We start from the raw sequence: 15,277 nt of genomic DNA, 5'->3' as shown, positions 1-15,277 counted from the left end.
TTGCAGCCCAATGTCTAAAAAGAAATAAAAATTCTCCCAATTCAAACAAGGACTTTTTATTGTATAGTTCTTTAGAAATCCGGTGCTATAGAGGCATGTTTTCCTATGTTAAAAAACTTTTTCCTATCTCAGTTGTGCAGAGACAACTACTGTATGTGCAGACCATTCAAAGGTTGACTTCCAGAAGAATATAAACACTGTTACTCTTTCAAAACATTGTTCTGTTTGTTCGAGCATGTCCAACTCTTTTAGCTCTACCAACGAGTGAAGTTTCGGGATGTTACAACCTGTTTGATTCAACAAATGGAAGACTTGGGAAGTTGCAATTTGGTAGCACTATTTCTGCTGAAAAAAACAAACAAAAAAAAACAAAAAAAACACGCCTTTGCTGGACTTCCAGCCTGGCCTAATTGTTGGTCTTAAACTGGTCTAACTGGTCTCCCCACTTTGCTGGTGTTTAGCTGGATAGCCAGCTGGTGTCCAAGTCTGACCTGCTACAGCATAAGTACTACTCAAAACCCCTATAAAACCAGCCAAAGTAACTCAAGCTGCAAAGAGACACTGAAGTAGTAGAGTATACTAATTGTGATTTTAATGATAAAAATGCTTTTCTGTTAAAAAAAAAAAGCGATGTAGGTTTGCTGCTCTTGTTTGTAGAGCTGTTAAATTTTGCCAAACAAATTTGATTATATAGAAATATGATTTTTCTTCATTTGGGTGGATAACTGCAGGTTGATCTACTGAAAACAGCTGGGTTATAAGCATTTCTCATTAGCCGTGTGAGAAAGATGGTTAAGATGGTTAAAAAAAAATAAACAATCCTTATTGTTAATTTTATGAATTAAGAATTTTAAATGAGTAAAAAAAAAGAGCTTAATAAAACATTTTGTATACATTTTAAACTTTAAAAATTTTTTTATTATTTTTTTTTTTTGATAGACGTGTGAAGGCCAAGTATGATATCCCATACTTTGATTTTGTCCTCTGCATTCAACCCATTTAACCCATGTGCACACACATTAGGAGTCATGAGTGAACACACACCACACACTGATTCACTGTGGCGCCCAGGAGAGATTGGGGGTTAGGTACCTTGCTCAAGGGCAACTCAGTCATTTCCTGCCGGTATTGAGACTCAACCCGCAAACTTCAGGTTACCAGCCTGACTCTCTAACCACTAGGCCACGGCTGCCCCTTCACATATGTATGAATACAAATCACATAAACGAAATGGCCCATATCCTTGTTCCATTAAGATTTATACACAATGTTTTATTAAGCTCTAGTTTTTTTTTTTTACTCAATTTGGTTGAATTTTACTATTAATTAAAATGTTTAAATCTTGAAAAAAAAGCTTACATTTTTTTTTTTTTGAGTGTATGAGACACTGAAAACTGGATCATGAACTGCTTAATAGATCAAAATGCCATGCTTAACTCCAAAACAGTGCATATATTTATTTAATTAAATCACAGTCTTTCTGATTTGATAACCTCACTAAGCCATATCGCAATTACCGTTTTACTTTGATTAATCGTCCAGCCCTAGAGTGTCCCTCAACCACATCTGAAGCTCCTCTTCAAGCTCTTCAGTTGTGATAAACATCTAAACCTGCCTGAGCAATAGCCCTCTCTCTTTCACATTGGCATACATGACCTTTGCTGCTCCAATTGTGGTGAAGAGGGACTATGTGCACATTTTCTACATATTTGTGGCGTGCAAATCGAAGAAAGTGGATTTTAGTCTGTGTGGAGGAGTGTAGTTAATACTCAGTTTCCACCAGTTTCAACACATGGGTGAAAGAGATCATTCTTTTTCTCTAGCCTCAAGTCCTTATCAGCTATAAATATCAAGGGCGATGGAGAGGGAAATATCGAATAGGTTTCACTTACATTTTTTTTTTACCTTCCAGTCTCCCACGCATTCTTCAGTGATACCATTTTAGCCCATTGTTGTTTCTCACTTTGTTTCTGCCATCCTCCTGTGGCGGTATCGTCTTTATATCTCTCACTCTCAGCGCCTTTCAAATGTCCACCCTTTTATATCGCCTCGGTGTGGTTCCGTACCCACTTTACTCCGCCCCTGACCATCCCTCTCTATCTCTCCCTGTCTTGCTCACTCCTTCTCTCTTTGTCTCTCTGGTTCCAATGCATTTCTAAAATTGATCTGACAGAAGAGTGATCCATCAAATGCATGTGCAGCCGAGCCGCACCAGAACGGCACCCTGCCTACAGCCTAACACTATTAACACGCTCACCAACTACTCACTCGCTCAGATTACATCTGCTTGTTCCAGCAGAAAGAGAGAGAAAAAATAAAAGAGAGAGAGAGGGGAGGTCAGACAGGCAAACAGAACGACATAGAGATTTTAGTGCGGAACAGGTAAATAATAAAAGCAGAGACAAAAAGGCCACTAACCAACTGAACAAGCTCGGGCACCCCCAGCCTAAATCATATTATTTAATATTTGTTCAGTTTATTTTTCCATTCATTCATTCATTCATCATATTTAACCTGTTAAACCCTTGTGTTTTGCTGATGTATAACATTTAAAAAAGATATTTCAACAGGTAGAACTCATACACATTCACCATCGTTAATTTTATGTTTTGCAATGCAGAATAGCCTACAGATCATAAAATCAGAAGATTTAAGTTTATTCACTATCAAGTTTATACTGTGGTGTATTGCTTTGAACATTGGTTATTGATGTTGGTTGTTCAATCATTTTTCTCATTTTTTAAACTTTTGAAGCAGAAAACTGGCACAGCCTTAATATCCCTACGCCCAAAATTCTTGTGAAAAAATGAAAGCAAAAGACTGTCCTGTGTGACATGAAAGATATTTGTTTTTATAAATGGAGCTATGAGTCATACAAAGCTGATCCACACACATACACACGCACACATCTTGTAAGGATATACAGTAGCCTATCACCCTCTGTTTTAAACCCTGCTATCCCAGCAATACACCAGCAGATTGTGCTAACCTGCCCTGCTAATGATGTTATACTACACTAGACTATATCGGGACACAGTCTGCAGAGACTTCAAAGTCCAGACACTACTATTTTGGAGTTTGAAGAAACAAAGATGGAATACAGCAATATTTACAGTGGAGTACTCTATTGAAAAACCCTCACACATGTTTTATTCTCCTCTTCAGCATTTCATTCAGCTCCAGCTCATCCACAGACATGCAGATAATGTCAGCCTTATGTATGTTTTTATAAACATACAACAATAACAACATTATAAAGATTTAATAGTTCACACCACAGCTAATGATAATGACATAAACAATGACGTTGTAATCACATTCAAAACAATTTTTCTTTTCAGTAGATGAATGATAAAAACATTGACAGCCAATCATAATCCACTCAACTTTAAAGAGATCAAGCGACAAACACTGAAGTGTTCGCTTATAATAAACAGAATGTTGTCATCTGTTGTTGTGGACTATTAATCGCCATTGTTCTTGGTGTGAATGGGCCTTTCATGTGACAAAAAAGATCAATTTCCTAAATAGTGTAGAGATGGTTGAAGCACAGCTCACACAAAAGTTACTTTTAAAGGGATACTCCACTTTTTTTTGGAAATAGGCTCATTTTACAACTCCCCCAGAGTTAAACAGTTGAGTCTTACCGTTTTCGAATCCATTCAGCCGAACTCTGGGTCTGGCGGTACCACTTTTAGCATAGCTTAGCATAGATCATTGAATCGGACAGGACCATTAGCATCTCTCTCAAAAAAATGACCAAAGAGTTTCGAGTTCTAAGTTTGTCTAACCTATTAGACCTATTTTCAGGCGCTGCGTCATATCATTACGCCTGCTGCACCCATGGCACGGCAGCAAAGTTTCTTAATTATTACGCAACAATGAGAGTATAGTTCCTAGCCATATCAGCCTAGAAATTCGCAACTTTTCATTTTCCGTCGGTCTTAGTACACGATGTAACTACAGAAGAGTCAAGTTTTAAATAGGAAAAATATCGAAACTCTTTGGTCATTTTTTTGAGAGAGATGCTAATGGTCCTGTCCGATTCAATGATCTATGCTAAGCTATGCTAAAAGTGGTACCGCCAGACCCGGAGTTCGGCTGAATGGATTCGAAAACGGTAAAACTCTGGGGGAGTTGTAAAATGAGCCTATTTCCAAAAAAAGTGGAGTATCCCTTTAAACTAAGCAGCTTTAACGTGGTGAATATGCATGACTAACCTGAACTTGTAGCTAAATATTTCAGTCTCAAGCAAAATTCCCAATCACATGGATTCCTATTTACATGATGGCATTTCGACCGAAAAAATTATATCATTGACATACCGAATTGTAAATGGTCTACATGTCATATCGCCCTGCAACGCCTGCATACTTAAAGAAGGTTCTTCATCAATGGTCAGGAAGTTCTTCATTTATTATAGCACATACTCCAAAAGGACAGGAATTCAGACAGTATACATTTTCTAATTCTAATGTAATAACGTTTGTCTTTAAAAAAAAGACAACGAATAAAGTAAGCAAATTAAACTAAGACAATTATACAGTATAATGTGTGAGGGTTATTATGCTGTTCTATTTTTGATCATTAATTTTCAAGTACTGGGAATCACATCTTTCAGCCTCTTTAGTTAATTATTACAACAACAAAATAGTGTTTACATGTGTGAAAGAAAGATTGAGGGAGGCAGTGATATGTCAACCCAGCAGGAAAGAAGAATCCCCTAAGCAAACAAGCCTGAAAATATCACACCGTCTTTCGCATTTTCACTAAATCAATACCAGCACAAATATTACTTCAATTTTGCGCGACGACATCGTGACACCCAGGCGCTAATGCTAAGCAGTATTAACAAATCGATACATCATTTAAAAAGGTCATATCAGTCAGGGATGTAATTTAATGCCAGGCAGCAGACAGCACAGATTTGCAGCTAATTAAATGTTGCCATCTCTGTACAAGCTCTCTGGCTTTTCAAAGGTGAATCAAAGCAGAGGTATCGACACTTCTAGCTCTGCATAAACAGGGGTGACAATCTCTCTGAAGTAAAGCCCCTCTGTTGTTAATCTGCTCCCTTTACTTCACGTTCAGCTCTTTTTGAGGTTCCCTCAAGGGTGTTTCCATAGCATGCTCAATCTTAATCAACATCTTACACTTTTAATTAGTGCCTTCTACTAGAACTGAACGCCAGTGCCAAGATTTCGAGTCTAACACAGTTTGTCAACCTTCTAAGATGCATGCTCGGTCGTGTCGCGCTATCACTTCAGACCGAAATCTTGCATTAGATTGGAAAGATAGGACTGGGCGAGGAAAATGGAGCAGGTGTCTTGTGCAATACAGGCACAATTATGACATCTTTCATGGCGTACGTTTCACGAGTGAGCGCCGTGCAGTTAAAACATTAGCCGCCTGAACGCTCAAAGCTTTCCAGGACGATTCCTCGTCATCCGAGTAGGAGGATGAGGATGGATCTGACAGCTGCGTGTATTTGTGGCACGCGTCACATGAAATCACAGCAAGGAAAACACTAAATCATCTAGTAGGAAAACATACATTAGTAAGACTGATGGTGTGATTTTCTTTTCATTTTTGCTTCAGCATGAGATTTTTGGGGAGCATCTGGATAAAAATAAGGCATTGCTTTTTGGTGAAATCGCATTGTACATTGTCAATGTCTTTGTGTTAATCTAAAAATTACTTAAAACAACTTGCATTACTTGAAAATCAAAACTGAATAAGATATTGATAAATGTTTTCAGAGAATACTGTAAGGCAAACTGTTTCAGATGCTAGAGAACACAGCAATTTGCCAATAGAGTTTCAAGAAAGAAAAAAAAGAAAGAAAATCACAAGTGGGGTATTACTAATATATTTTATGCCATAGAATAAAACATGAAGCTATCGTGAGCTTGTGTTAATCACAGACCTTATTTCAGGCATTTAACCAAAAATCCAGTAAAAAAAAAAAAAAAAAGCCCATTGACTGGCACAACAATGCTGGAAGTGCAAGAATGCTAACTAACTACTGTAGTTTTAGGACACATTGCTCTAAAGGCCATGAAAAACAAGCTTAATTTAAGATAATATTCTCTCTTAATATCAAACATTTTTTCATGAATTAATTTGAATGGTGTTCTTACGGTGGCCAACAGATGCACAACACAGAAATTTAGAATTAAAGGGTTAGTTCACCCAAAAATAAAAATTCTGTCAGTAATTACTCGCCCTCATGTTGTTCCAACCCCGTAAGACTTTCGTTCATCTTCGAACACAAATTAAGATATTTTTGATTAAATCTGAGAGCTGTCAGATTTAAGGAGCTTAAATCACTCCTCCACAGGCTTCTATGGGATCGAAACTTGCCAGCCCAGAAAGTTAGAAAAGACAATGTTTAAAATAGTCCAAGTGACTACAGTGGCTCAACCATAAGTTTATCAAGCGACGAGAATACTTTTTGTGCGAAAAAACAAACAAAAATAACGACTTTATTCAACTATTCATTTCTTCTGTGTGGGCCTCTGATGTGAGTTCACGTAGTGTAACAGCGCAGTGCTTCTGAAGCCTATGGAGGAGTGATCCAGTTCTCAGATTTCATCAAAAATATCTTCATTTGTGTTCCAAAGATGAACGAAAGTCTTATGGGGTTGGAACAATATGAGGATGAGTAATTACTTACAGAATTTTCATTTTTGGGTGAACTAACCCTTTAAGTCACAACACAACAAAAATACTCCCAACCAGTAGGGGCAGTTGGAGAACAATAATGTATGATGCACATGCATTGAGAGGGAAACTGGATTGCTGGCCTGTTATGCTACAAGTGACTGTCTGTGTAAGTAATAAGTGAATGTGTAGACGTATTTGTTCTTTACAAATGTATTAAATGTATTATGTAGTGAGTAAGCAAGACACAGTGCACATCAATTTAAACTCTTAATCAATTGATATCCCCCTAGTGGTCAGGAGCATTTTTGTTAGGGCTTAAATTTGTTTTGCCATGACTTGATACTATTTTGTTGTGAAATCTTTTGCACCTATGGGCGAACATAACTAATGGGCTAGACAAAAGTGCTAATCGTTGTTTGCAATAGTGTGTGCTGGTAGAAAACAAAAAAACAATTAACTATGGTGGGTGGATGATGCAAGTGAAGTTTCCTACAAGGATTCACATTTCAGAGCTGCCAAGACATCTCCTGTGAGGTAAGCGAGAACAAAATGCATTGGGAAAATATGTTTCATGGTCTCTCACCATACGCAGGGGGCTTCCAACAAATACCTGAACATCCTGCCACTCAAGAGGGGATACAACATTCCCCAATTGTCCCGCCTGTTTTGTGCAGCACTGCCAAAGTACACAAAGTGAGTCCAACTTAACTAGGGGAAAATTCACAAGTACTCCACCAGGCTGTCGCTACCTACAGCCGTGCATCGAGCCTGGAGGGACCGGTGCCTGAGATTTCCCCGTGTGACCCAGTATGACGAGCCAAAATTTGAGTTTTCTGGCAGAAGCACCCTGATGCTTAAACAGTGGGTTTCTCCTCCCTGTAGCCAACAACCCTCGCATGCTGCTTTATTTGTGCACTCGACGCCGTGTGTGTTGACAAGGAGCCAGATATTGTCTTCTGTTCTCTCTTCACTACCTGGGGAAGCTAATAAGGCTTCTATTTTAGAGGCTGCTAAGGGACAGGGACCAAGAGCTGAAAAAAAGAGAATTCTAGTGTGAAATACGCCAGCACAGCATTGTGTGACAACTATGAAGGGGAATAAAAAAAGCCTACATATGGGCCCAAACTGAACTACAAGAACTTTCAAGCGCCCCGATTGTCGCAAGTTCGTTAGCTGACGTTACCCAACCGCTACATCAACCAGGTCAAATGACTCTTTTCCCAGGCCTGTTTGTGACGTTATCTGTGACAGCGTAGGTTTTAGTAACTGCCTTAAATGCCTGCTGACAAACTTCACCCACTTGCCAGTCTGTCAATCAAATATGCCGTAAGGCTGACACACAATAGATCTCCACTCTGTTTCCCCAAGCTTGGTGGCATTCACTTAAATCCAAACCCCCATAACAGAAGATGCACCTGCCACAGCTGTGAACCGTTTCACACACACTTCAGTCTCCGAATACACAACAATTCTGTGCGCATCTTTGCTGCACAACAAAAACAGTCCCAGGCATTTTTGTTTTTCAACTAAACCCCATGAGTGAATAGTTTTAACGTACATTAAAGGTTTAATTGCTTAAAAGCAAATGCTGTGTTGTAGTACGAGCCCAAAGTATAGATATGCATTACCATGGTTACCATGATGGTTCTGAAACATCAAAACAATGTGAAGTTCACGCAACTCAAACCATGATGTTTTCTAAAAGATCTTGCTTTACTGATGCACTGTATAGTATGGCTAAAAGGGTTCTGACCTAGTGCAGGGACACGCTGTCAAAACAAGGAACCTCAAGAGGCAAAACAGAAAAGGCCTTCATGCCTTCATGCAGTATTAATGAGACTAAGTTGATTTCCAGCAGCAGCGGCTGGTGTTTCTCAAGAGTGGGGAAGCACAGATGTCACTTATCAATGGCAAAATGTTAACGTAATGTTAAATTCAGAATAGCATTAACACTCCTTTAAAAAAATATAAAATAAATTATGGAATATTAATGGAATATTGTTTATTATAAATATTAATTAAAAATTAATATTTTTTATCCATACCAGCCTTTTTATGCCGAAGGCATGATTTATATTTACCGTTGCTCAATCCGCTCGATCAGGAATTTTGCATAAGGGCGAAACATTTCCAGATGCAGATTTGGCATTGGCTTGGGTTAAAGTTTTTCATGGAAATTTGATACGTTAACCCAACAGAATGCTGCTTGGTTTGAAAGTGACATATCACAATGTGGACAATGTAACTTTTGTGACTGCACCTTTACAAATTTTGCCGTGTTTTTTTATACAATATAAGAGTAGTAAGGTCACTACTAATTAGTAAGCTAACGTCTCGGTTACGTATGTAACCCTCGTTCCCTGAAGAAGGGAACGGAGACATAGTCAGACGTACCGTACTGACTGGGATCACGCTTAGGGAGCCTGTCATCATCGAGTATTGATAAAACGAGCCAATGCACATTGGCGTGCGAGATTTGCATCTCACGCTCCACCCCGCAGCGCGGATTTAAACACGGAAGCGGATGCCCGCGCCACTTGTTTTTCGCTGAGAAGCCGAGCAGAGCCCGGAGTCAGCGGTGGACCAGCAATAGTGGCGACGGGACTACGTCTCCGTTCCCTCCTTCAGGGAATGAGGGTTACATACATAACCGAGACTTTCCCTTTCAGTTCGGTCACGTTTGACGTAGTCGGACATACCGTACTGACTGGGATCCCTATTAAAACGTCACTAGTGCTGCCACCTTCCAGTGCCTAGACAAAAGCCTCCTTACCCCCGCATTATTGAGGCGGAGATAGGACGCTGCAGAAGCCACATCCTGCCCGAAGGGAGGTAACGTGGAGGATACACATATGGACTAGGCGTGCTACTGGATACTTTTGCCACATGCACTGCCACATGCCACATGCACTGTACACTGCCTACTATTTTTTAAATAGTATGTACATGAGCATTCAATATAGTGTCACATTATTGTCATATGATCTCATCATGTTCCATGTTTAATTCAGTAAGTAGAATCCAGTTGTCATCTTGAAGATACAATTTTATTGTGTGCAAAAAAAAAAAAAAAAAAATCCTAAAAATAAAAATAATAATAATCCTATTCCCTTTCCTCAATGCCTGATCATGCTAAATTAGTAAGCTATTGGCTTGCTAACCTAAAGAAACTGATCAATTTAATTTGACCATTTTCAGCTTTGGAAAAATGATGTGATATGCCATTTTAAAAGACATGAACCCTTTGATGCGTATGAATACACCAGTGTGATCAGTCCAGTCTGGTCCCTGGAGCTTACGGTCACACTGAACGTTCAATGCATCATACAGACTACATAAACTGATGACATGTTTTATTCATATCAGATACACAATGTGTAGGTATTAGGTAACTATAACATTTATTCTATCTTTCTCCCACTTCTCTGACCACTTACTTTCATGTATTACGGGAGAAGTGGATGAATTGACGTGTTGTAAATTCAACTGATCTGAATCTACATTCTGAATCGGGTACAAACTAACATGCATGTGCCATTCGCACGTAATAGATCAGCTAACATGATCATTATAAAGGTTCATAATAATAAGGTGATGCGTTCTAAAATAACAGTCACCTTAAAAACTCAGCTAGAATATTTTTGAAAAGGTTAAAAACAAATAAAAAAACTGTAAAACTGATTTTTCTATGATTTCTAATCAGGCACTGTATAGAGTACCCATAAAACATTTCAGAGGAAAGTGGTATAGGATCTTGCACTTTGGAGATGGAAGGCACAGGATTGCTATTTTAGACACTCACTCACTACAATTGAAATGCAAGAGTTATATATAATATAAAGCTTTTTTGTCACGCATGATTGCCACATTTTGATGAAATTTTAGTGGAAGCCAGGCTTCCCATGCAACCACTGAATTCCAGAACTCTCCATTCAGTCCTGGAAGTCTGCTGTCATGAGTTAGTGCTAAGATAAGAAACCAAGCGAGTCCAAGACAAAGAGGCAAAAGGACATAGCTCAAGAACTTAACGATAAGATAGCATGATAGTAACGGTTTTGTTACCTACAGACACTGCAATTGTTGGAACTGCCAGCTATCGGACTTGTTGTGCACCAGGCGAGTAAGAGGCATGCACAAAGCGTATTAAAAAGATAAAGTGTTTTAGGAATTCTCATCTTTGTTCATTCAAGGGAAGCCAGATGGCTCGAAACAGATACATACGCACACATCCAGTCTAATAGCATGTATTGTCGTTCAATAGTTCATCTTGTTGTTTGTTCATTCTCTGGCTACGCTTTTTGATTGAGCCTTACTTAGAAAGAAATACAGCAGCCTGTGCAAACAACGACAATGTGACCTTCACCAAGTCATGGATTCAGCAAGTGCATGCATGTGTGTCTGTGTTATGAATGTAGGGTTGGGTCTAGATGTAATCAGGTGACCAGAACGGCGTGCAGCCAAAGCTTTCCTGAAAGACATGAAATCAATGGGACAGTAGAGCAGCCTGTAGAAGGAGGGTATTAAGACTGGGTGAGGTAGGGAGGTTTAGGCCCAGCACAAGGCTAGGAAGGGACAGGCGCGTGTGTAAATCTCATTCATTGACAGAATCAGTGCGCACTCTTTATGATGTTGCCGAACATAGACGTTTTCTGGCAAGCAGTTATAAAGAAAAATGCTGTCTATGCTAAATAGGCCTATGCTGATGCCCACATCCTTCTCACTGCACTTCTTTTTTTAGAAACAACAATTCTGGAATAGCTCAACTGAAACTGTAATTTACTGACTACTCTTATACCCTTATTTTGTTCCAAACCCATGAAACACAAAATGAGAATTCTTCACATAAAACCATAAGATAGCTAAAGCGTTTATTTTTTTTATTTTTTTTTTATATAGCGCCTTTCAGAAAACTCAAGGTCACTTTACAATAAAGTACAAATAAACATGACATAGAAACAAGACATGAAACAATACAAATAAACCGAGATGGATAACATAATAGATAGTGGTACATAAACATAGAAAGACCATGGAGTGCTTTGAATGTGATAAGGAGTATCTTGTATTGAATACGAAAGCGTACCGGTAGCCAATGAAGTCTGTGTAAAATCGGAATAATGTGAGAAGATTTCTTTGTGTATGTGAGGACCCTAGCTGTGGACCCTAGCTAAGTGACTTATAAAAATTAAAAAAAGAAAGAAATTATAATAGTAGTAAGGTAGAGTACATATTAGCTTGTGGTGAACAGACTGAACCAGACCAGTGAAGAAATCATTCTTTTGAGCCAGTTCTTTTCAGTGAACCAGATTAATTGGTTCACAAATTGTACTGAATTCATGCATAAATTTCAATTCATTGGCTCAAAGATATGGTCCCAGCGGTTCTTACGTTAACAGCTCACTGAATGGGAAAATTATCAGTCAAAAATTAAATTTCGGTTTGTTACCCACACAATGCTATCTATCAAGACTTGGAATATAGAACACATAATAGCATAATATAATTGATAAATGATAGATGACTTACATTTGGTCAGTTTCTCACACTTTATTTGTTTATTTATTTATTTATTTTTTGTCATTTTTGTAGCAGATGTGTTCACTACAAAAATACCTCCATGAAAATATTTCAAAACTCACATTTTGTGTTTCAAGAAAGCAATACAGGATGAGCAAGCACCGACAGAATTCATAATTTTGGTATAACTATTCAATTAAAGAAAACTTCCAAAAATCCAGTCAAAACCAGCTTAAGGTGGTTTAGTTTGTCCAAGCAAGTCCAGGACTGTGTTTCTCAAAGGCATCAAAAGCCTAAGCAGATTGTAGAAATCACTGGCACCAATGGGCTCTACAATCTACTTAGGCTTAGGAAAAAAGCAGTCCAGGTTGTTCTACAGTACATGGTTGATCTTCTGGATCGGATTCAAACTGGTGAGGGGAAAAAAAAAAGATACAATGTTCCAAAACAAACATCTTGGCCACTTTCGGCTGGTCTACAAGGCTTTTTACAAAGAAAAGCATGTTAGCACACTATCACTTTCGTTTTTCAACCAGTTTTGGCTAGATGCTTTGAATTAAGTGGGAGCCAGTGATACACAAATCCTGCACTTACTGCACTCCTGCAGGAGGTCCTGGTGACTGCAGGATTGACTAAAATTTGCCACCTGTTTACCACCGTGGGGTGGATGTCTGCGAAGAACTTGGCAGCGAGGCTTAGTATCACGTCTGTCCACCTGGCACAGAGGCTGTTGACTGGACTGTGAAGACAATACGTCAGACTACAGGTATTCACTGCAGACCCCCAAAGGTAGACGAAGGATTCAGTACACACTCCCTATTGAGAAGAGCACAGGTGACCTTCACTGGTAGATTGTGCATGACATAATAGCGACAAACAAACACAGCAGACATCTAAAACCAGTACTTGGGAAGGATACCGTTTTTGTAGGAAGCTCTAAATAATTTCCCTGAATCATGGTCATACCAGTCAAGATTGGTACTAGTGTTTGCAAAGCTGAAATGTGGGGTGACAAGCTGAGGAAGGTATATATTACCCATATAACTTTCCCATTTATGGCCCAAAGTTTGTTCTATTGGGAAGGCTGGAAAAGTGATATAGGTTAATCCTAAAAGGTAGTGACAGGTGGGGGCCAACCAATATAATATTCGGTTTGAGGGCTTTAATAACTTCTTAGCTGAAAATTGAATTTGCATGCTTCCCAGTATACAACCCAATCTAGCTGGGACTTTGTGACCTTCAAGAGCAAGTAAGAGATTAATGATTGTATTCGTGAAGTGTCAGGAGAGGGTCATCAACAAATACACTGTTGAATAATGTTGTGTTGTTAGCTGATTGTTCTCTGTATATAATGCTTGAGTTGTGTGAAAGCAATGTGCGTGTGAAATAGTATTATGATAAACGGAACGTTTAAAATAGGCCAAAAATACTGTTTAAACACTTTTATGCTTTGATACACTAAGGTTCTCTCAAGGGAACACAAGCTGTTGGTTTTTGCATCCCATAAATAATTTCATACCTCTTTTTATGCAGTTCACAGTCGACTCAAATATGTGAAGGCCAAACATAGCTTTATCCCACTCACTCCCAACATACACATGCACACACAAACACACTTACTGTACACATGAATTCACACTTTGATGGGATGGATGCCAGCTAGTATAACTACACTGTAAAACCTTTTATCTTAAAGCTGCAGTCAGTAACTTTTGGCGCTCTAGCGGTTAATAAACAGAACTGCATGCGTCTTGCGGAAAAACATTGTAGCCAGAGCTACTTCTCTCTGTTTATGTCTATGACGCGGGTACTGGGCTACTCCGCAGTGGTACGACCCGTACCAGTCTAAAATAGTCAGAATATAAACACTTATTATAGGTGTACCGTAGTGATTTAGAATAAGACAAAAACACGGTTTGTAAAATGGATTCATGATGTACTCGCTTATTATATCTTTTTTTTTTTTTACAATTTTGAACACAAAAAAAGATACGGACTGCAGCTTTAAGTTGTGAAAAGGTTTTGATAATGGTTTTACCCAACATATTTATGTCTCTATCTTTTTTCTTTTTTTTTTTTACATGATAAATATGTGCTTTCACAATATTGCAGAAGCTTTGTTATGACATTTGTTCAACCTGGTACAGCATATGCTGCCATCAAAAGGTTTTTGCCACATACATCTTGAAGTAAATGCCTTAACTATAACATAAAACCATAATAGTGAGCGAAAGAGAGAGGGATAAAATGAGGGATGATTATAATTATTTATCATTCTGAATTCAAATTATGTCAAATAAATCTGAATAACTGACATATTGCCAGCGTTCATCTATTTTTTATTTATAATTAACCTGTAGGTAACCTACATTTAAATGTTATGACTCTCATATGTTATTTTCATAACTTATTTTATAAATCATTTATATAACTTGTCATGAGGTAAAGGCTTATTTCCTCAAAAAACTCTAAGACTTATTGTGGACAATGCTGTAGTCAGTTTTAATGTTTGATTTTTTTCAAACAAGAAAGAAATTGGTCTTGTGCGCCCAATCAAAATCTTTTCCATTCACAAATGAATAATGTATAGATAATTAATAAAAAAAAAAAAATTATGAAACACTATTATTAATAACAAATTCACTTAATAAACACATATTTTGCCACATATACACATACATATAGATTTGGTTTCCAGAAAGTGTAATTGCAACTAAAATGTAGCAATGTGCAATGTTGTAAAATCGTTGTGTGCTGGTTGCGATATTCCAGACATTTTAATGATGCACTAGATTGAAAATGGACTCCATTTCATTTAGTACAGAACTAATCCTGAAGGGGTGTCTCCTGTTTCCTCCCTCTTCCTTTCTCTTATCCTTTCGCTCCTCCCTAAATTGATGTTTTCATCTGGAGCTGTTTATCTGCCGAGTTAGTTTAGTGTTTTTCACATAACGTGGCAGAGAGGAGGAAAGAGAGAGTGAGAGAGAGAGGAAATACAGCACTTTATATAAGGAATCACCCTCACTTCACCCCTCACAATACACAAACATACTCAGCCGAGGAGTATCTCATTCTAGAGAAGTGTCATAGACTA

At 38.2% G+C, this 15,277-nt stretch overlaps 1 protein-coding gene across 4 annotated transcripts in view; it reads right to left on the bottom strand.

Moving 5' to 3' along the window:
- sgcz (sarcoglycan zeta) overlaps positions 1-15,277 on the bottom strand; it is a 295,633-nt gene that overhangs the window by 128,410 nt on the left and 151,946 nt on the right. Inside the window, exon 1 of one of the 4 annotated variants that reach the window (XM_084098368.1) lies at positions 1,893-2,026. The exons of 2 other annotated variants lie outside the window; for them this stretch is intronic. The gene's annotated coding sequence lies outside the window, so the exon portion shown is untranslated. Of the gene's footprint in view, positions 1-1,892; positions 2,027-15,277 lie in introns of those variants that run through there. One more of the 4 variants, XM_084098369.1, reaches the window with a different exon arrangement.

Source organism: Abramis brama, assembly GCF_963993115.1.
Source record: "Abramis brama genome assembly, chromosome: 2".
Taxonomy (NCBI): domain Eukaryota; kingdom Metazoa; phylum Chordata; class Actinopteri; order Cypriniformes; family Leuciscidae; genus Abramis; species Abramis brama.
The sequence above is the reverse complement of the archived record's forward strand: the minus strand, read 5'-3'. Positions and strand labels throughout refer to the sequence as shown.